This window comes from Symphalangus syndactylus, chromosome 13, assembly GCF_028878055.3.
Source record: "Symphalangus syndactylus isolate Jambi chromosome 13, NHGRI_mSymSyn1-v2.1_pri, whole genome shotgun sequence".
Lineage (NCBI taxonomy): Eukaryota > Metazoa > Chordata > Mammalia > Primates > Hylobatidae > Symphalangus > Symphalangus syndactylus.
Window position 1 is genome coordinate 81,534,690 of NC_072435.2, and position 23,798 is coordinate 81,558,487.

The 23,798-nt window shown below is 36.3% G+C and overlaps 1 protein-coding gene across 10 annotated transcripts in view; it reads right to left on the reverse strand.

The window, feature by feature from the left end:
- MGAT4C (MGAT4 family member C) overlaps nucleotides 1-2,434 on the reverse strand; it is a 265,451-nt gene extending 263,017 nt beyond the window's left edge. For 5 of the 10 annotated variants that reach the window (XM_055235457.2, XM_055235454.2, XM_055235460.2 and 2 more), the window contains exon 1: nucleotides 2,223-2,434. The gene's annotated coding sequence lies outside the window, so the exon portion shown is untranslated. Of the gene's footprint in view, nucleotides 1-2,003; nucleotides 2,090-2,222 lie in introns of all 10 variants that reach the window. The other 5 variants (XM_055235459.2, XM_055235453.2, XM_055235458.2 and 2 more) reach the window with 3 other exon arrangements.
- Between the last annotated feature and the right edge of the window lie 21,364 nt (nucleotides 2,435-23,798).

A 23,798-nucleotide genomic window follows, 5' to 3' on the forward strand; every position in this document is an offset into this window, starting at 1 on the left:
TCATGGCTATTTTTTTCCATCTCTTCTTAATATTGGTTCCATAAGTCAGACAAAGAACATATGTATTTAAAAGGAGGCAGAGAACAGGGCAGTACGTGTAACATCACACATCATTTATTTATGTCACCCTGTACTGAGAAGTCTTCCTAGGGACTTTGTGGCATAGGAAATTGCTATGATATCATTGATGTCCTCTCTTAAAGTAAAAATAATAATAATAAAACTTTTTGTGAAATGAATGAAGTCCATTAGCCAGGTAGCTCATATCTCGTGTACTTGTATAAAGTCGTCCAAAGGAAAGAAGGAGATAAGCAATTTAACACTGCAGTCACCATCAGTGCAGTGCATTTGTGACTAGCAAGGCTAATACTGAAAGAAGGAATCATACACAGAAAAAAATACAGTTTAAATGTCTAGATCATTCACTAGCTGAATAAGATTTTCTTCATTGCTGACAGAATGATATAAATAGATTTTTAAAGAATTAATTATTAGGAGACAAATGCTTTTCCCTTAGTTAAGTTTAATCACCTGTGAAAATGACACAGTCAGTACCACTGGGTTTTTCAACTCCACTATAGATTATTTAGGGAAAGAAAAACAATTCATTTCAAAGCAGTGACTCATGCTTTCAAGCTCATATTATCAAAACTTTTAGATTTTACTTTAAATTTTGAAATTCACAGAATATACCAACTTAAATTTTCCTGAGCAAAAAATTAACTCTAGATGTATATTGGAAGCCTTTTGAGGTTTTGTTGATTACATATTATTGTGGCTGAGACACTAAGCTCACTTGTTTAGATTTCATTATTACACATCTGACACTTTCTATAAACTTAGTTTTGTTCAGACCTGAATGGACTAAAGGAGACAATTCGAACAACAGTAATGTCTAGAGCTGCCAAACAGGACTGGGCTAGCAGAAGATACAGAGTGTGACATAGCTGAGAAACCCCTGCTGTCTTAAAGCTCAACTCGAGAATCTCCAAATCCTGATTTTTAATTATCAAAATTACTAGTTTGCAAAGGCAGAAATATTCTATGTTAAAGGCACAGTAAAAATAAACCTAAAAAGCATAAGCACATCAACACTTGATGAACAAGCCATTATTCAAAAGTTTTATAACCCTAGGAGGAATGGAGATCCTATTAAAATAAAAGAGCACGTTAAATAAAATAATAGCTAATTACACTTTTCTGTGGCTTTATTTCATAAATAACTGCATCCAACTTTAAAATAACAACAGTATGCTACTTTATACCATAATAATAGACAACATTTGAGGGGATACAAATATTTTTGAATTTTTCATTGGTTAGCATGTGAACATTGTCAGTCACTTGAAAGCTTTTAGTGTAGTGACTTTTCAGGTTTTCTGTCACATTCAATCACCTATCCATAGCAGTTCAACAACTCTAAATATATTTGTTTTGCTACAGTATAACAAGATCCTCAGGCATAAATGTTACTACTGACAAATGATTAAATAATATAAAGATACATTTTTAGGATTTAAATATTTTCTGGCTACATAAAAGACAGTATTTTATTATGCACTAAAAATCATAACAAAAATGCAATAAATGATTTTAATATCTCTTAATTCCACAAAGAAACCCTTACATTCATTCTTAAAATTTTTCGTTACTATTATTTCCTTATATTTAAATGGTAAATATGAATGTAAAGTCCTGCAAATTTATTTCAGAAGCCAGAGCCTTTGCTCACTTGGTAAATTTTGTTTTCCCTGTATAAATGCAACTTTGGAAAACTGTCCCAAAGAACTGCCATTTAACAATTAGAAACTTTGACTCATTTTAAGTCTACAGCAACACTACTTGGTTGACCATTTCTACCACTATTCTTTAATACTAATAGAAAAATATAAAGAAATGATGCAGAATGATATACATACACATATACAGTTTTAAAAACACATTCAAAATTGTGGTCTTATAATAGCAGTACTTTCCTTTTTCTAAAGCGAAGCTGAATTTACCTGCCATTCATTTTCTGCTGCAAATTAGTTTGTCAGGTACACGTTAGCAAGCTCTTTCTTCAATTCATTTTGCTAACTCCATAGTCCTTTAAATAATGATAAACATTCCTGAATAAAAGCTTACCAGATAGTAATCCTTTTTGACCCTTATACTATTTTCTCTGTAAGACATATCTACCTTTATTTTAAAAGAGAAGGTAAAACAGAAGAAGCCCTTACCAGAGACAGAGAAAACAATTCGTTCAGCTAGATCCAACAGTGCTCTGTGCAGCCTGGAAGCATGAGTGATCCTTGGGCCTCACACAAAAGCGAGATAATTGGCTCTCAATGAAGAGATGTAAACATCCATCATAATGGCACTGTGCTGAAACTGAACGCTACCTCAGCTGTTCTATGTACTCCGACTGGAAGATGATGTCACAAACATCAACTGGGTGTACTCTCATTGGCTTCTGTTACCTGGAATCATATCTTAACCCTAAACTGTCAGCTGCAAATTGAAATGCACATTTCTGACTATAATTTCTGCCTTTAAAAGGAGAGTGAAAGTAATGTTGAGCTCCTGGGGGATCACAAACTGAAAATACCGCCCTCTAAATATGCTAAGACTGATTTACCTAATTAATTAATCAGAATTAGTGAAAATTTTATTTTCCAAATGTGTTTTGTTAAGTAACAGTGTTTATAAAAGGTATTTGACAGAATGGATATTAAAGGACAAGATGTATGTAATCATAACATCTGGAATTTTAAATTCTGTAATTACTTTGCATTGATTTTACGGTACTAGCCCCTGAGATTTAAGAAACTCAAATTGAGAAAAACTATAATGTAGTCAATTGTACAGTGAAGTTTTTAATCAATTTTTCAGAGCAGCCATTTGTTTTTAAATCTTCTAATAAAAACACAAAAATGGAAATGCATTTTATTCTCTGAGTGTTAAACACTATTTGCAAAGTTTCATGTAATAAACCTTAAAGTATGAGATATTAAAAGCACATCACTAACATCATAATGTTAAATATTGGTTTTTACAAAGAGTAATTTATAAGTCACTGGAACTTCAGACAATCTCATTTCAGTAACTGAAAGCTACTCTATGATATAGTGCTGTTCTTTTTGAGCACACACGGGGAATAATTATCCATCTCTTACCTTCTATCTTGACAAAAGCCCCAGATTTCTCCCCAGGCTTAAATCCAGTGGGAGAGGAGGATAATGGGCTAAGCTGGTTGCAGCAGCTTGCTGCCAGAGGGACAAAACTACAATCACCTTGAAATATACCCAAGCTTTCCCTACCCAAAGGAGCTGTCAACCGCATAACTGTGAGATGCAAGAATTACCAGAGCTATTCAATGACCAGTTCCTTCTAAATCTAGCCCAGCCATATCCCAGGGCAAGCCCTTTGAAAGCTGTGCAGCTCAGCATGCAAACAGTACGAGCACCTGGAGAAAGAGCAAGGAAATTCACTTCAACCACCCCAACTTTAGGGAAAGGAAAGTCACCAACAGTGCACTTGCATGACTTTATGCTATTTCATTTATTTCTGAATAATGGATTCAGGGCAAATACTTGTTACATTCCCTCTGCATTTACAATGACAGAAAATTACTTTTACTCAATGGCCTCAATAAGAGTTCAAAAAGTTGATAATATATGAAAATACACTTTCATATGTTCACATTTTCTCCCAAGTTCTGACTTTTATGATAGTCAGTTTATTTGATTACTCTGAGTAGTGAGTTAGCATGTGACATGGGAGCAAGAGTTCTAGACTAGGGTTGAAATGATTCATCCTCCAGTTCTTGCTCCACCGCTTACTATCTGTAAAAACTCTGGTAACGTAACATCTTTTATGTATTGACTGAGAGTGGTAATGCTACATACAGCAAAATAATAATAATAAAGATATAGGGATCAGATGAGACAATGCATAGAAGCTTGTTATATAAAATAAATAGTATTACGTAAATATAAGATACAATTAATATTACCGTTGTTATAAAAACAATCAAATGAGTTAATTTTACAGACACATGGAAGACTTAAAATTTAGAGTTACTTTGGTGCCCTCAAAATAATGATATAAATATGTTAAACCCTTAATATTTCAACTCAAAAATAATGTTGCAAATTAACTTGATTTATAACACTGACTCACTCAATTTTTTTTTGTTTGTTTTGGAGTTTTTAACCCTCCCAGAATAATTTCAGCATGTTTTCTACATGCAACAGGATATAATCTATCATCTGTCTGTCTATCTATCTATCTATCTATATACATTCAGTTAATTTTTAAAGACAAATGTTTTTTCTGGTGATTTTAGTGCACACAAATCATAACCTCTCTTATTTGTTTTGCATTTGTTTGGGTGACAAAATGCCACATATAATGTGCCTAGAGAAATACAGCAATATAAAGATTGAGAAACTTAAATACTCCTAGTGCTCTGCAGGCATTTTTGTTTGTTTGTTTATTTATTTGTCAATTTCCACAGGTATCAATGTATAGGCATTTTGTATCAATAACCCACATCCTACACAAAATTTGTTTATAAGTGAATAAGATACCTAGTAAAGAATGCTGGTTTTTGTTATTAAAATATGTCAATGAGATTTTTTAAGAATATAGATTTCAATGCTTAAATATTATACAAGATGGAGTCTCTAATGAATTATTTAGTATTTTAAGGACATACACTTATTACATATGAAAATAATTTCATATTTAAAATTTGAATTGTTTAAAAATTACCAAAATTATTGGCTTATACTTTAATTCCTAGGAAAATTGATAGGAAAAAAGATAATGTACTAGAAATACTTCATATTAATGTTGGACTAGAATAATAAATGAATCTTTATTGCATAAATTAATAAGTCAACTTCAAATTTTGTATTTATTTATTAGGACAGAATTTATATTTTAGTTTTAAATAATTACATCTATACACCCAGGAACATTCAGATAAATATAGGATATAATAGTTCATATATGAATATCAGTTTTATTACTCCAAAGTATATTTCATATATAAGGACAGAAGAAAACATATATACATATATTCTCTTACAGTAGGGAGAAATCATTAGAAACTAATAATTAGTGGAATTTATAAAATTTTTTTGTGATTATTTAGTGGTATTTCTTTTGAAAGAGTAGAGATACTAAACTTCAAGACCTTGCAGTAATTTATTTTCAGAATGTCCTTTGGAAAAAAGTATGATGATACTTGAACATCAGTCTGCACATGTATCTGGGTTAAGGTAAAAAATAAGATAGTGTGTATGTGATGTGAACATTGATAATAAGACATATAACTGTTTTCTACTATACTGAAATAATATTATTAAGAAATACAACCTGATTACAAAATGTAAAAAAAAAAAAATCCTAAATGTAAAAATGTTAAAACATTAAGAAACTACAAGAAAAATAAAAGGATGGTGTCATTTCTTGAATATTCTATTTAATATACACATGTAGAAAAGTAAAATGCTGCATATAACTCTAATTTCATAAAGCAATAATAACAAACACTGCATTTGAGAATGAATCTACCAACGTCGTCTCATTATTTATCACATTCCTCCAACTAAAACGGCCAGCTAGCATTTGCGAGTTCAGAGAATATAAAATATTTTAATAGTGTGTAAAAGTTTAATATGGGGGGCAAAACACTCTATAGACATCAATTTGGGCTTCATTCTCAGTAAATGTATATTAGTAAATGTTTTCTTTCTTTCTTTTTTTTTTTTTTTTTTTTTGAGACGTAGTCTCACTCTGTCGCCCAGGCTGGAGTGCAGTGGTGTGATCTAGGCTCACTGAAAGCTCTGCCTCCCGGGTTGATGCCATTCTCCTTCCTCAGCCTCCTAAGTAGCTGGGACCACCCGCCACCATGTCCAGCTAATTTTTTATATTTTTAGTGGAGATGGGGTTTCACCGTGTTAGCCAGGATGGTCTTGATCTCCTGACCTCATGATCTGCCCACCTCAGCCTCCCAAAGTGCTGGGATTACAGGAGTGAGTCACCGCACCTGGCCTAGTAAATGTTTTCTAATATGAAGAAAATGGAATCAATAAAATTATTTTGACAAGTCAAGTTGAAGATGTTTTGTCGTTTAAGCCAAGTACATCTCAATTTTATTGTAGTACTTACATACTATATATTTCCCAGGAGCTGAAATCATTGCAATATTTAATTGCCTGACAATTATTTCTGTTACATCAATTTTGTGGTTAAACTAATTATTTATATTATCAAAACAAATCAGCACTAGAGGCTAATTAAACTGGATAAGCCATTCTCCAATATTTCCCAACCTACATATTAATAAGGTTTAGTTTCTTACTAACTTCAGAAGGAATGAACATGTCCTACAGGTGATAATTTGATAGGCACAACTTAAGAATTTAAAGAAGTTTAAAACTGTTGTGAACATTATTATCTCCTCTTGAGCAGTTGGGTATATATAGGATTTTTTTTACTACATCTTGCAACATGGAGTGGCCCACTACCTAGTTATCCACAAGATGGCAGCTCTATTTAGATGGGCACCAACACCTAATACACTAGTTTATCCTTTTTCATTTAACAAAATATAATATGTAAAGTATATAGGTAACTTTTGTATATGAATGATCACAGTTAGGTAATTTTTCAGTTTTAGAAGAATAAGCCATGAAAGATAGATATCTACTAAAACCTATTGAAAAGCAGGAACTTTAAAAAGTTCCTGCAGCAATTATTGAAAAAGGCAGAACTTTAAAACATTGAATTTTTACTAACACAAATTCCAATGTTTCATCCCAAATTTATTTCAGAGGTTAGTCTGTTTATAATAAATTGTTTTTATTTTGTTTCTACAAAGTCTTGTGTTGCTTTTAAAAAATGCAGTTAGTCTTCAAAATAACTGTGCCTACGTAGCAATGATAACTCCCTGTTACAATAAGAGAGATCTAGGAATTGTATTTTCCATCTAGTAAATTCTAGATATAACTAAACCTCATAAGAATATCTATTTATTGACCTCACTTGAATTCCTTTTCTATACTTAGTCATCTGCACTGTCATTTTTTTTTTCTCTATGTCTACCTTAAATCTATTGTGTGGCAGCTTCAGTGTATTACTTTTATTTCTGTTTTCTGTGCACATAAAAATTTTGAAAATACTTAGAATTATTAGGCTATATCACCTTTCTTTCCTAAGAATAGATAGCCCCAAGATATTTAAGTATGTTTATGCGTCAGTAAATTTTACTCTGGAGAAAGAGAAAATGATTTAGTAAGGATGAAGAAAAGTCTTCCTGCTTCTATGTTAAAGAAATACAAATTCTTAGGCATGAAGGTTAGAAGCTATTGCTATTTTAGTGATTCAGCTTCTTGTTTTAAATGCAAAGTGAAAGCATTAACTTATTAAAGATACCCCAGTTTAACATAAACTTAACTTATTTGACTAGATTTCCTTTGAACGTCATGGTTAACCTTTGTAACAAACCTAGAGATCAATGAATAGAAAGATTTGTTTTCTACCGTGTTCTCTGAACAAGGGTATCTTGTGTATTCATATTGCTCCTTAACTAAGGACACTTTACTTGCTTTCTTATAAATATATTTTGCTTCATTCCTAATGTAAAATCTTGCAACTCCACTTGGCATTTTTTTTTTCATTCACCTCAATTTTCTTGCCTTTTGTCTCATGTAACCCAAATTAGATCAAATCAAGAATGACTGACTCTATCTTGACAAGTTTGGAGCAACATTAGTCTCACAGAAACTTAGAATTGAATTCAGATCTTGATGAGGAGCATATGAACACAACCAGTTTGTGTTATACCAATAACGGGGGTTATTCATATAAAATCTGCTGTGCTCAAAGCATTGCTTCAAACATATGAATGTTTACACATGAAAGAGAGTGAAAAACCAATTGAAATACTAATGATTGTGCGTTATTTCACCTTACTCTACCTTTGTAGTAGAAGAGTCTTCAAATCCTTCAAATACACATTACCATAAGGAGAAACAGTATTATTATCATTGTAAAGGAAAAGAAAAAACATTATCATCATCATCAATCATCATCATCATCATCATCATCATCATCACCAGTTGTTTGCTGACTTGGCGCTAGGCACTGTGCTCAACATTTTTCATTGATAATTCAATTTGTTTTGTTTTATTTAGTTTGCAACAAATCTATAAGATAGGTCAATGTTAAGATTTTCAAAAGAGCTCTTAAGTACTATAAGCCAGTATTTTTCAACCATGTCCGCTTATTTGAATCTCAACTTCAAATGTCAAAATACAGGGCCTCATCGAACTACTTGAAACAAAATCTTTGAGAATGGGATGTAAGTGAGACTTTTCTGTGTTACTCTCCACATGACTTTCTCTGTGGCCAGGTTTAAAAATCACTCCCCAAACCCTCGGGTAGGTGAGCCACATGTTTTGATGTGCAATACCAGATTTCACTAAAATAAGTAAATGTGTTCTAAAAAATCTGAAATGAAAACTGTAAAAAAAGTAAAGTGCAGTTTTTATGTAAAATAATAGGTTGGAAGGTGAATAGAGAAAAATCCAGATTACTCCATCTCACTCAGGTAAAGAGATGGGTGTCAGTGGCATGGTAAGTTTGAGCAAAAACATTAGATGGAGTCTAATCTTACAGGAAGTCAGTAGGGACAGAGAAAAATGACTAGTAGGAAGGAAACTATATGAACAGGTGCTGATTCAACATGCAGACTGCCCAGTAACATTAGGTTCTAGTACTAGGGAGTCCTGTGAAAGCCAGGATATCTACATTTACAGTTCATCAGTCCCCATGTGAGTGAAGACTCCTCCTGCCCACAATCTAGCACAAGTAATGCCTTTTCTTGGCGCAAAGCATTATTGGGACTCACTCTAAATGTTCTATACTCTTCTTTTCCAAGACCTTGGATGCATACGAACCCACTGACTCAGAGGAAGGTACCTAAATGAATGGTGGTTATGTGGAATGAAAAGGTCCCAGTATCTGTATTTGGGTAGGGATGGACCCTGTGAAAACCAACTCTATGACAGGAATAACAGATTAATTTTTCTTTTTTTTTTTTTTTTTTTTTTGAGACAGAGTCTCGCTCTGTCGCCCAGGCCGGAGTGCAGTGGCGCAATCTCGGCTCACTGCAAGTTCTGCCTCCCGGGTTCACGCCATTCTCCTGTCCCAGCCTGTAGCTGGGACTACAGGGGCCCGCCATCACGCCCAGCTAATTTTTTTGTATTTTTAGTAGAGACGGGGTTTCACCGTGATCTCGATCTCCTGACCTCGTGATCCGCCCGCCTCGGCCTCCCAAAGTGCTGGGATTACAAGCGTGAGCCACCTCCTTTCTGTGGGCAGATCAGCCCAACGAGTTGAGGATACCTGAAGTGTGTACCTCCTTCCTGCAGCTGGTAGTCTCCACATCTGTCTGAGTCTAAGTCTGGGGTTTTTATGAACTCAGAAGGGAAGAAGTGCATGCTGATTGGTTCATGGGCAGCCATGGGTGGGCCCAGAAAAAGCACAAGTTCTCACTCTGGGCCACGACTCCCCTTGGAATTGGCAGCCTGCCCCCAGGCTTCTGGCTGTCCCTGGCTTGAAGGTGGGGTTTCTCTGGGGACCCACCCCTTTCATCCTAGGAGCCTGTCTGCTTCCAGCCTCAATCAACAATGCCATCTATAGCACCCAGGTTGTTTGTGTGGAGGGTTGCAAATAGGCCCACGCGGAGCCACCTTCGGCATCCACTGGCATCTCTCCCTAAGCTCCTGGCTGCACAATGTCCGGAGGGGGCCAAAGCAGCAGGGGGCTGGCATGTAAGCGCCTTGCCGAGCATGGGCACACCCAGCTGGGTTGCAGCAGCATTGGGGATCCGTCTCAACTTTGCTCCGAAATGGGAGCAGTCGCCAGGAGCGAGGAAGAGCAGAAACAGGCACTTCCTACCTTGCGGAGACACGGGGGCTTCCCAGGCTCCAAGAGCACAGGGATGTCCCGATTCGGAGCTAGGGCTGGGCCTGGGAGAGTGGGGCTCCCACCCGGCCAACACAGATTAATTTTTATAAAGAACTCTATGATTCCACAGAATTCTATTCATAAACCAAGCTTTGTGTCTGCAATCTGCATTAGCTTTACGTTTCAATTGTACTTGCTCAAATATATATCAGCACTGATATTTCCAGAATCAGTCATTAAGCATCATCTGTAATAAAATATAATACATTTCTGAGGATGTAAATGAGAATACTGTCCTTGTTATACTCTTCATAATGAAGTATGTGTATCTATTTATCTGTAGATATAATTAAATAAATCTTATAAAAAGGTTTTAAGTAATCCACAATTAATCAGAAACCAGTTATAGAAATCCTAAAGAATTCTAAGAGTTGTTTTTAATGTCTAGTGCTATACATGTAACAGGTAGAGTAAGTTTATTTCTCCTTACATTTGAGGATATTGTAATATATTTATTTTAAGATTGATTGTTTTATTTTTGTTTCATGAGGATCTGTCAACAGCAGTTGTAATTCAACTGTTCATTTAAATCTTAAATTATTTCAGCCTTTTTTCAGGACTTCCTTGTTTTCAGCAATAGGGCTACAATAACTTTCTGTAAATTTGTTATTTTGTCAGACTTTGTTAAATAACCCTCCTTTTGATTTTGTGTAACTTTTTGCTAATTTTGCTATTAGCTGATATTAGGTAATGCATCTTCCACTACACTTTACCTGCAACAATTCAGTAACAGTGTACTCCTACAACCATAGGTCACCAAAATAGAAAATGCCTGGGTGCTCCTTTAGCCATTTTTTAAGTGGTTAAATTACAGCCACCCTTTCTGAACACTGTAGCCAGGCAACATAAATTAATGATCTTAGACCACATCTTGATTGACTGTTGTCCAGGAACACATTATTCACCTTAATCCATGAATTCAGCAAAGGTAAATGATTACTCTAATGGCTATGGGAACCTTACGAATTGCCAAGACAAATAACAAGTAGTTACAACTGAAGCCTCTGTGAAATCACTGGCATATTTATCTTTCATCTCTGTCACTCCATGTTTGAAACTGTAGACCTGGAAAATACACTAGCTCTTTCCAGGTTAGATCAAGAAGAAAAAAAAAAATCACTAAGTGGACACTGTAAAAATGCAGGAGATAATAAGAAATTGCTTTCTTCTGCCAGAGGATAACTGCTCCTTTTATATCTGTTCTGCAGTGCAACTAATAGAAGGTCAAAGCTGCTTGTAGGCTAGAAGGAAGGTATTCCTATCTCTTCATCACTCCTGCATTAAAAATCAATTAATAAAATGCTGGTAATAAACAAATGGTCATACATGCATCACACTTTTTTAAACTATAGAGCTTACTGGAATACACAGTCTGACGTATAGGTACTGTATAACTTTCAGGTGCCTGGCCAGTCTCCCAAATGTTCCCCAAATTCCAGATCTCAGAATGAGCCAAGTGTGGCTCTTGGGACTTTCTGATGTAGAGAGTGGAAGGGGGCTTAGAGTTCATCCTCTTTGTGAAAGGAACTACCCACTTCACCAGGCCTGCTAAATTCTTCTCATGCTCAAAAAACTTACTCCTTCCTAAATACTGTCCCTAATATAGAGGTGTCTTTCACTGAATTTAAATTACTCTATTTAAAACCTATCTCATCCTCTGTTTAATCTTGCTCTGTATAAAAACTCCCTAATGTTTCATTTCATACAAGATATGCTTACAGACCTTAAAACTAAAATCAGGATATTGGCCAAAAAAAAAAAAAAAAAATTCCCTCTTGAGATTCCAGGGCCCTCTGTCACACGATCCTTGGGGTATTGCTTCACCAGCCAGAAACCTCTGTGCCTGGTGGCGCTTTCTCCCTGAGTATTGCCTGTGCCTGCTGGATTCATTCTGCCCACTCAGCTTGGCAGGCTGCACTCAGCTCACACTAACAGCCTGAATCTCGCACCTTCCAAGGGCAAGCCAGGTGCAGAGTGGCAAGGGGTGTATGGGCAAGAGATGTGGGGTGTGGCCACTGCATATAGCCAGGCACATCAGCTGCTCTGGCAGGGTGAGCAGCTCCACACACCGGCACATGTGCCAGTTCCATGCAAGGCTATGGCTGGACCAGAGGTATTTACTGCGTGGAGCTTCTGCTACAGACACTCACATCTGGATGCAGGGAACATGGTGGTGCCCAGAAGCCTGGAGATGCAAGGAACCACAGAGCCACAAGAGGGTGTCACAGGCCTGACTCGGAGAGCCCCCAGGTCTGGACTCCCAGAAGGGCCGCAGCTCTTCTCTCCTTCTTGTCGCCCGCAATGTGGTGAGTGGGAGGGTGTATTTCAGCACTGTTAGTGTCACAGCTCTTTCAGTCCCACTATTTGGTGGGTCCCGAGTTCTTGTCCTGTGTCCAGGAAGAATGAGACACAAGGAAAACTGGAGAGTGAGCAAGGCAGAGAGGAGTTTCATTGAACGACAGAACAGCTCTCAGGAGACCCACAGTGGGTACCTCCTTTCTGTGGGCAGATCAGCCCAACGAGTTGAGGATACCTGAAGTGGGTACCTCCTTCCTGCAGCTGGTAGTCTCCACATCTGTCTGAGTCTGACTAAGTCTGGGGTTTTTATGAACTCAGAAGGGAAGAAGTGCATGCTGATTGGTTCATGGGCAGCCATGGGTGGGCCCAGAAAAAGCACAAGTTCTCACTCTGGGCCACGACTCCCCTTGGAATTGGCAGCCTGCCCCCAGGCTTCTGGCTGTCCCTGGCTTGAAGGTGGGGTTTCTCTGGGGACCCACCCCTTTCATCCTAGGAGCCTGTCTGCTTCCAGCCTCAATCAACAATGCCATCTATAGCACCCAGGTTGTTCGTGTGGAGGGTTGCAAATAGGCCCACGCGGAGCCACCTTCGGCATCCACTGGCATCTCTCCCTAAGCTCCTTGCTGCACAATGTCCGGAGGGGGCCAAAGCAGCAGGGGGCTGGCATGTAAGCGCCTTGCCGAGCATGCGCACACCCAGCTGGGTTGCAGCAGCACTGGGGATCCGTCTCAACTTTGCTCCGAAATGGGAGCAGTCGCCAGGAGCCAGGAAGAGCAGAAACAGGCACTTCCCACCCTGCGGAGACACGGGGGCTTCCCAGGCCCCAAGAGCACAGGGATGTCCCGATTCGGAGCTAGGGCTGGGCCTGGGAGAGTGGGGCTCCCACCCGGCCAACACAGTAGGGGGCAGGGCTCCCACCTGTTTAGGCTCCACAGAGTGGGCAGCCCCAGTCATGCCTCCTCCGCTGCAACCGGTGTCCCCTGGAAGGACACATTGATGAAATCTATGGAGGCCCTAACAGAATGAAAGAAAAAGGCTGAGATTAAGGGACATTGTTAAAAAATTTTAAACTACTAGGGATACAGAGAAGATCCTGCAAGTCTAATGTGAAAAAAACAAAACAAAACAAAAACAAATCATAAAAATGTTCAGGAGTCAGACCATCACCACTTGCCTGTCAGCAAATGGAGGATGAAGGTATATAGTTTTGTTACTATGTTGAAAGGGTAGGAGAGCACAAGGGCAAAAATACAACATTCAGGAATTTTAAGATAACTGAGGAATTAAAGGCATGGCTTCATATGCTTTTCATATATTCAATAGGTATACATAGAATGCTTGAGGTTAAACCTTGATCCTCCATTTGCCGAGAAATTACTTAACATTTAGATGAGTGAATAGTTCTGCTCTCTTTTTGACCAAAATATAGAAATTCTATGACTTGCAACATACAAGGCACCTAGCATGTAGTAAATGGTCAAGATATATTAGCTGTAATTTATATTATATTTACATCCATTTCCATATAAATCAGTTACGCAACTCAGGGTAATTCACTTAGCAACTTAGAGAAACAGATTTGCCTCTAGTATCATGACTATTCTAAAACTCAAATTTATTATTGGATTTCTGAATTATAAAGGAGTGAATTTAGGTAAAGCAGCTTCAGTATAATAAGATCCTTTCCATAGTTTTCATAACTCAGCACCCTGACTAGTAACATAACAGCCCCATGCCATAAAGCATACAACAGTAGATATGAAAAGTCTTATTTTGTTGAAGGTTCTGAATAAAGCCCAGATTATCTACTACAAGAACTTTTTTTTCCTTTTTTTGAACAACATTGTTACAATTGTAACACCTGTAATTCAAGAAAAAAATCTGTTGAATGTGGTGAGAGGAAGTTAACCAATTTTAATGTAGGTATTTTACTATTCATTAGCATTATTTTACTACATAGATACATAATTAACAGATAAACAGGCTTTATTGCATTAGGGTATATTAAAATTAAATCTGCTCAGAAAATGGAAGGACAAGTTGGAGTATCAAATAAAAATTTATATCAAATCCTTATTAATATGTTTGCAGAGAATTAGGTGGTAAGAGAATTAAAAACACAAAGACAAAAGAGAAACATACCCTTGTAAAAACGCTTGTTGTCCACAGCTGGCTCCCACCCACCTTTTATTGTTTCAACCCCTTGCTCCCACTGAAAGTGAGCATACATCTGTTCCTTAAAGTACTGTCTTAATTCTAAATTAGTTTCTCAATGTACCCTGTTTAATAGCTATGTGGTTACTTAGGGCCTTTTAAAATTAGAATATGATGCAGGCACAACCATACCCTGATAGCCAGAAATAGCCAGAAGCCTACTACCTTTTATTTTTAAATTTATCAAAGTTAACATTGAATAACTTACAATGTGCCAATTTCCTAATAGAAAGAAACCTCCAAATCAAATTATTTTCATAGTAAGGTGTGTTTCCATAGGAAATGAAGCAGAGTTAGTTATTATCTGCACTTACTTTCTCTAGAATCGCTCCACTATTAGAATTGGATCAGAGCACAGAGTGTAAGTCAGATTCTTCTGTTCAATTATTGACTGTATATTTTATGCACCATGACAAGGAGCAAGTTATTTACCTTCCCTGAACAATGTTGTCTAACTTGAGATCTTTCTCAAAGGCTTCTTAAAGTTATTAAAAAGAGAAATATATTATATAAATTATTTAGATCATTATTTAGTACTTGCTAATTGGTAATTGCTCAAGGGACAAATTTTTCCCATATCACATTATATTTTTGTATAATAAAAATATCTTTGAAACAGGATCAAAGCTATACACCTTTTTTTTCCATTGAAGAGAAAGGTTTGTTCATTAAACAGCATATACAGCTACTCAAATGAAGGTTTTGATCAGTAAACATCATATATAGCTACTCATAAGTATTAAACAGAACCATGAGGAACAATGGAGCACACGATAAAGTAAAACTGTGTCTGAGAGAAGCAGCATCTTAAAACATTTGTGTGGCAGTTTTAAATACTTGTCTAGCACTACCTTGTGCAGAGTAGTAGCTCATTAAACATATATTGAATTGATTTGACATTTTAAGAATTGGTGAACCCCTGCAGCAGAACATATTTAAAAACCCAAATTGCATCAACTTCACTTCTATTCATTCAATAGACAAAAATTGAAGAGCTTATATAATGCCAGACATTGCATTAATTGCTATGATGCAAACACGAATATGACTCATACTTCAGTTTCAAGGAATTCTTAGTCAAGGGAGAGCTTGAAACCTTAAATAAAATACACCAGACCAATTTTCTTATTGGTCAGTTAACATAAACGTAAGTTTACCTAGAAGGCTGAAATGTCAAATATTTCTGTTCCTCACTTGAATTAGTAAAAAAAGATCAGCAAGCTATTAGAAGCAATTTCCTGAGAAAAGTAACTTTTGAGATATATAATAATGTCATGACTGATTCAGACCAATATTTTGTAACCCGTGTATCCATAGTACTCTATTGATTTTCAATATGCACAACCAAGACCAAGAGGCATATCAAGGCACTCAAGTACCTTCTGAATCATCTTGAATTGATTAGGTGTAATAGAGTTCATGATTAATTGAGAGCATACCAGAAGTGTGTTGTACCTTGGGGTTTCACTCTGCCTTGCAAGGAAGTAAGAATCACAGTGAAGGGAAGTAAGAATCACATTACAGAATGTAAATGAAGGAAACTCTTAACATCTCTCCCCCACCATATTCATGCCTTGTTTAAAATCCTTCAGAAGTTCTTGTTCTTATAAGGAGAAAGGCAATCCCTTTAACCCATTTATGCCTCAGGTTGCAATTTTTTGAATTTTTGCAATCAGACCTTGGCTATGACATTGAGCAGTAGGATATAAATAACTCCCACATGCTTAGCGTTCCAATATTAGAACGCTAGGCATAAATTTAATATAGTTTACAATGTCCTGTATGATCTGACCACAACCTCTCTAGCCCTCCCTTCCACCAGCCTTCTCATCTCACTGTTGTTTTCTGTCTTCTCCATCGCAAATGACAAGTTTCAGTCCCATTTCTTCCGTAATTTATTTTGTTACAGAGCATGTTCGTATATCCAGACAGTTGTTTCTACCTGGAATGCTTTCTACCCATTCTTCCTTTCATATTACTCCTTATTCTCACATGTCAAGCCATTTGAATCTATCAATCACTCATAGTCATATTGCATCTTTCAGCCACAGGCTCTTTGCATATGCTTTCTATTCTAAATACTTTTCTATGAACGCCATCTTTCTTTTTATCTAGGTGTCTCTACTTATCCCAGATCAGCTATCCCTTTTCAGAGAAGTCATTCTTGCCTAACTTATTAAATCAAATCTCTCTTAAGTGACTTTATACCCTGATAGCTCTCTTTTGTTGCATTTATCAATGCAATAGATTTACTTCTGTGACTTTTAAAATGTTTGTATCTTCCACTAGGTTCTTGAAAGCAGACATTCTGTGTGCTTTTGCTTGCTCTCTTAGGCATATGATTCATTTTGTAGACTAAATTCATATATAGATATTTTAGTATACTACACAAAATATGCATATTAAAAACTTTGGCATGAAATTGGTATTTATTTTTAATTTTCTAATTTTAAACATCATTTATATTTTATAACCCTTTTAAAAGTAATTTCTACCTGTGGTCAGAATTAGAGAAAACATAAGCCATTTTAATATATTTTCTAGCACTTACTAAAATATTTTACTTATTATTTGTACTTCCAAAATTTTTGACTGCCTGGATTTCCATATGGAGTATTTTTCAACTTTATTCCTAGATATAGTAATGTTGACTGTTAAAATTCTGTTATTTGTTTAAAAGGTTTTACTTTATATATTTTCTATTAAAAGAGTGATTTTTACCCTACTATATAAAGGTAAAAACTTTCTTTTTCAAATGTAACTTAAGGTTGTAATCCCATGAATTGGTAGATGAAACCAAAGATCAGTGATATGGGTCTAGACTGGGAGAGCCAAACAAATATTCTAAATTTTTATTTGTGTAAATTTACAGGATACAAGTACAGTTTTGTTACATGCATCCATCACAAATAGGTCAATTCAGAGCTTTTAGGGTATCTATCACCCAAATACTTTAAATTATACCCATTCAGTAATTTCTCTTCACCCACTCCATCTCATCCTGTCACCCTTCTGAGTCACTATTATCTATCATTATACTCTCTATGTCCATGTTTTTACATTTTTAATGTCCACTTACGAGTGAGAATACACAATATTTGTCTTTCTGTGTCTGACATATTTCATTTCAGATAATGTCCTCCAGTTTTGTCCATGTTGCTGCAAATGTCATAATTTCATACTTTTTATGGCTGAATAGTATTCCATTGTGTATATATGCCAAATTTTCTTTATCCAATCATCTATTGATGACACAATGTCTTTGCTATTGTAAATAGTGCTGCAATAAGCCTATCAGTGCAGATATCTTTTTGATTCATTGATCTTTTTTCTTTTGGGGAGATACCCAATAGTGTGACTGCTGTATGGAATTCTAGTTATACCTTTAGCTCTTTGAGAAATCTCCATACTGTTGTCCATAAAGCTTGTAGTAATTTACATTCCCACCAACAGTATATGAGAGTTCCCCTTTCTCTGAATTCTCACTAAAATCTGGTATTTTTTGTCTTTCTAATAATAGCCATTTTGACTGGCATAATATTATATCTCATTGTGCTTTAATTTGCATTTTTCAGATGCTTAGTAATGTTGAGCATTTTTTCATATACCTGTTGGTCATTTGTATGTCTTCTTTTAAGAAGTGTCTATTAATGTCTTTTGCCCACTTTTTAATTGGATTATTTGTTTTGGGGTGGGGGGTTGTTGTTGGTGGGTTATTTGAGTTCTTTCTACATCCTGGATATTAGTCCCCTGTCAAATGCATAGTCTGCAAATATTTTCTCCCGTTCAACAGGTTGGCAGCTCTCTCTGTTGATTGTTTCTTTTGCTGTGCAGAAGCTTTTTAGTTTAAGTTCCATTTGTCTATTTTTGTTGCATGTATTTTTGAGGCCTTATTTATATCATAAATTATTTGCCTAGACCAATATCCAAATGAATTTTTCCTAGGTTTCCTTCTAGTATTTTTATAGTTTCAAGTCTTAGGTTTATGTCTTTGATACATTTTAATTTATTTTTGTATATGGTGAGAGATAGGGGATAGGAGCCCTGTTTGTTTGTTTTTGTTGTTTGAGGGCCCGGTTTTGATTGCAGTAGAGGCCTGTCTGGAGCTGCCACTGCGAAGACGCGGGCTGCAGCGGGGGAGGCAGGGCGAGCGCTGCGCACTCCACAGAGCCAAGAGAAGCAAGGAACAGGTGGAAGTCCTGCCCCCTTGCGAGTTAGCTGGGCAACAGCCTCCTGCTTCCCAGGTGAAGCTGCAGCCACACAGCTTTGTGTGAGGACCCGGGCATTTCTGTGCTCTTGGGGGTCAGGGACAGGCAGGGGCCCCGCCCCCTGGGGTGCACCTACAGCCGCCCAAGCCATGGCTACGGACCCGAGCATCTCTGCACTCTACGGGCCCGGGAAGCAGCTCCCTGCCCCAGCAGGCTCAGAAGTGCCTGCTCTCACTGCCTGGCCTCTCCCTCTCCGATCTCAGAGCAAAGTTGAGGCCGAGCCCAGGTGCTGTCACAAACCCAGTCGGCTGTGCCCACTCTTGGGGCAGTGCTGACATATCAGGCCCCTGTCGCCTCAGCCCCCTCTGGACTTTGGGCACTGAGGAGCATGGGCTGTGACACTCTCTCTGGGGCTCTGCGGTTCCTGGCATCTCCAATCTTCTGGGCGCTACTGCGTTCCCTGGTGCCAGCCATGCAAGCTGCTTGCAGTAAGCCTGGTCTAGCCGCAGGCTCACAGGGAGCCGGCACCCGTGCGGGCACCTGGAGCTGCCCCATCCCCCGACCCCCAGCCGGCATGCCTGGCTGTGCCCAGTGGCCAGACCCCACCTCGCTCCCTCATACATCCCTCACTGCTTCATGGCTGGCTCACCCATGTCAGGTGTGACATCCAGGGCAGTAGCGCGAGCCAAGCGCAGCCTGCCAGGCCAAAATAGGCAGAACGAGCCCAGCAGGCCGGAGCAAAACTCAGGCAAAAGCGTCACCAGCCTCAGAGTTTCCCAGCTGGCGAAACAACACCCCAAGGATCCTGTGACAGTTTCATTTTTCTTCATGTGGCCATTCAATCTTTCCACCATTGAAAAGGGTGTCCTTTCCCCAATGTGTATTCTTGTTTACTTTGTCAAATACCAGTTGGCTATAAGTAGGTAACTTTATTTCCGGGTTCTCTATTCTGTTCCATTGATTTATGTGCCTATTTTTTATACCAGTACCACCTACCCCTACGTTGTTCTGGTTACCATAGCCTTGTAATAAAATTTGAAGTCAGGCAATGTGATGCCTCCAGCTTTTTTCCTTTTGCTTTGGATCACTTTGGCCATTCAGGGTCTTTTTGGTTTCATATAAATTTTAGGTTTGCTTTATCTAATTCTGTGAAAAATGACATTGGTATTTTGATATAGATTTCAATGAATCTGCAGATTCAATAAAAGTATGGTAATTTTAATGATATTTGTGTTTCCAGTCCATGAGCATGGGATATTTTTTATTTGTGTCATCTACAATTTCTTTCATCAGTGTTTCACCACAGGTCTTAGGTATTTATATCTATTTTTGTAGCTATTGTAAATGAGATTACCTTCTTGATTTGGTTCTCAGCTAAACTGTTGCTGGTCTATAGAAACACTACTGATTTTTGTATGCTTTTTTGTATCCTTCGAGTTTACTGAATTCATTTATCAAATTTAAGAGCTTTTTCTAGAATTTTTAGGTTTTTCTACCTGTAAGATATCTTAAACAAGCAAAGATAACTTGACTTGCTCTTTTCGAGTTTGTATACCTTTTATTTCTTTCTCTTGCTTTGTTGCTCTGGCTAGAACTTCTAATACTATGTTGAATGGGCGTGGTGCAAGTGGGCATTCTTGTCTTGCTCCAGTTCTTAGGGGAAGTGCTTTCAACTTTTCCTCATTCAGTATGATATTGGCTATGGGTTTGTCATATATGACCTTTATTATTTTCAGGCATGTTCCTTCAATGCCTAGTTAAATGAGGGTTTTATCATGAAAAGATGTTGAATTTTATCAAGTGCTTTATTTGCATCTATTGAGATGATTGTAGGGTTCTTGTCCTTCATTCTGTTTATATGCTGTATCAAATTTACTGGTCAGCATATGTTTAATCATCTTTGCATCCCTGGTGTAAAACCTACTTTATTGTGGTGTATTATCTTTTTGACATGCTGTTGTATTTGGTTTGCTAGTATTTTGTTGAGAATTTTGTGTCTATGATTATAAGGGATATTGTTCTGGAGTTTTGTCGTTGGTTGTTAATTGTGTCCTTGTCTGGATTTGGTGTCAAGGTGATAATGGCCTCCTAGAATGAGTTAGAAAAAAATCCCTTTTCCTCAATTTTTTGAACAGTTTCAGAAGGATTGTTATTAGTTCTTCATACCTTTGGTAGAATTTGGCTGTAAATCCATCTGGCACTGGGATTTTCTTTGTTGAAAGATTTTTTTTTTTTTTTTTTTTTTTTTATTACTGACTCAATCTTGCTGCTCTTTATTGGCCTGCTCAGGTTTTTAAATTTCTTCTTGGTTAAATCTTAGGAAGTTGCATGTTTCCAGGAATTTATCTATTTCCTTTAGCCTTTTTAGTTTGTGAGTATATAGTTGTTCATAATATTCTCTAATGATCTTTTGTATTTCACATCTCCTTTTTCACTTTTGATTCTACTTTTATTGTCTCCTGTCTCTTATTGGTTAGTTTATCAATTTTGTTTGTCTACTCAAATAATCTAGTTTTGTTTTATCTTTTGTATTTTTTTTTTTGGTCTTTTTTCATTTAGATCTGCTCTGTCTTTGTTATTTCTTTTCTTCTGCAGTTTTGGTTTGTTTTTGCTTTTCTAGTCCCTTCAAGTGTATTATTAGATTGTTAATTTGTAATCTTTCTACTTTTTTAATGCAGACATTGAAGCTATAAACTTCTCTCTTAGCACTGCTTTGCTATATCTCACAGATTTTGGTAGGCTGCATTTCCATGCTGAGGGAATGGAAATCACTAGATGGGACCTACGAGCAACACTCAAAGGTATCTTAAACTTGGAAGTGAAAAGTAGACGTTCACCATCATGAAGACACCTGAAATTATACAGATCACTAGTAAAGCAACTACACAAAGGAAGAGGAGAAAGGAATCAAATGGCACCACTACAAAATTCTACCAAGACACAAAAACAGACAGAAAGAAACAAAGAATTTATAAATTTTAAATAAAATTTTAGATTTATTAAATCTACATAGTTTGGAGCTGTCTTTTTAATTCACAGCTGTTCTTTCAAATATTTTTATATGCCTAGACTGTAGTAATTCAATAAAGGGGGGAATAAATAAACCATAAAGAGAATGGAAAGTTATAAAAATATCTAAAGTAAGTACAAGCTAGTAAGTAGGCCTAGACTGGAAAACCATTGAATAAATGCAGAGCAAAGATGAACATATTTTTAAAGTAAACATTTAGACTTCTCTTGATTTGGAAAGAAGTATTATTAAGATCTTAGAACCAGATTTTCACTTATAATATGGAATTCATAGAATTATGTAGACATATCAATTGCAAACAAGCAATGCAATTCCTGAGTAACTCTAATGTAATTTTTCTTACCAAAATATGACTAACATAGTGGCAGTAGGACAGAAATAGGTTTTGCTGGCATTAGAATATATTGAAACTCACAACGACATCCCCAGATTACTGGGGTGAAGTTGGCTTTGAAGTATCAAGGGATCTCATTAGAGAAGATGCTTAGAAAGATGGCTGTGTATGTCAGCCTTGAATTATAAGTTCTTTTAAGCCATAAGGAGAATGCTTTCATCAGTCTTACAGACTTACGGAGTTGTACAGCTACTGATGGGCTTAGAAATTATTGATCTCACCATCTCATTCAGCTTACAAATTTTACAGATGTGAAAAACGAAATTTTTAGTCAACTAGCCCAAAGTCTTTTAGCTAAAGACATCCTTAATTGAAAGCCAGACTTTGGACTCTGGCTGTCAGGTCCCCATCTCTTTGTTACACACTTTTCATTGTATTAATAAATTCAACTGGCCCATCACAAAAGAGTTACTTACTATGTCAAAAATTTCCTCATATAGATTTAAAAACATTGAAAAATACATGATATATAAAGGATTTTTTTTTCTTCATCTTCTTCATTTCAGTGAATGTATATTGAAACCTTTATTTTTTCCCTTTTAAACCTACTATCTACCATACTTTTACGGACTCATAGATTTTTGAAGGGTCCATTAAAAACATTAGTAAAGAGAAGATACAACCTTAATAAAATATTTTGTTGTATTCACTTAGTTGGCTTATTTCTCAAACAAACAAATGGATATTAACTACATATATATGTATATATATATGTATTTAATTGGCTTATTGCTCAAACAAAAGGATATTAACTACATATACACACACACACACACACACACACATACATACACATGTATTTTTTGGCTCTACAAACAATAAATTGATTTTTATTATTTCAGTTTTTACCAATAAATATTATTATTCTGAAAGAAAGTAAAGTGGCACAGTTTTTTCTTCTTAGCAATTATGCATATACATTTAAAATAAAAAAGAAAGGGTTTTTGTTTTTTTTGCCTGAAAAACAACTAGAGGAGATATTACAGTACCCGTTTCAAACACAATCAACCCACCCTCACACACATACACATCTCATTTGCCTTTTGTATACATTCTTTCATACATATATATATGTATATATATATATATTCTTTTCTTGTAATTCTCACACTACAAGGAGTTTTCACTAACCTCATGACATTTTATTTAATTGTTGTTAGCTCCTCATAGGCCTTTAGCAGATATTTATGAGTTCTTCAAAAAATTGCAGAGCACCAAGTTGTTATAATTATATCTATTTGGAAATAACCTGCTTAAGTGTTTTATATCATCATGTCACTTAGAATATCTTTAGATAGGTCTTACCTCATCTACATATTTGTCTTTATTATAATACTGAGATTTGGGCTCATTTCTACTTATTTCCAAGAAATATTTAAGTAAAATTTATTTTTTTTTTCTTTCGGTCATTTATGTAAGTGTAGTCCTGATCCTTAATTCTATTAACATTTCTTGACAGTAGTCAAGAAAATTCCAATTTAACTACAGTCATAAAATGTGATTGTTAGTATATTCCAGTCCTGTGGCACTTAGGACAAAGACAGTTTTACAGTGTTAACTCAATTATAAACTCTCCAATTCAGGTTTTCTTTTTTTTTTTTCCTGGTTGCCAGGTGTAGAAGAGATC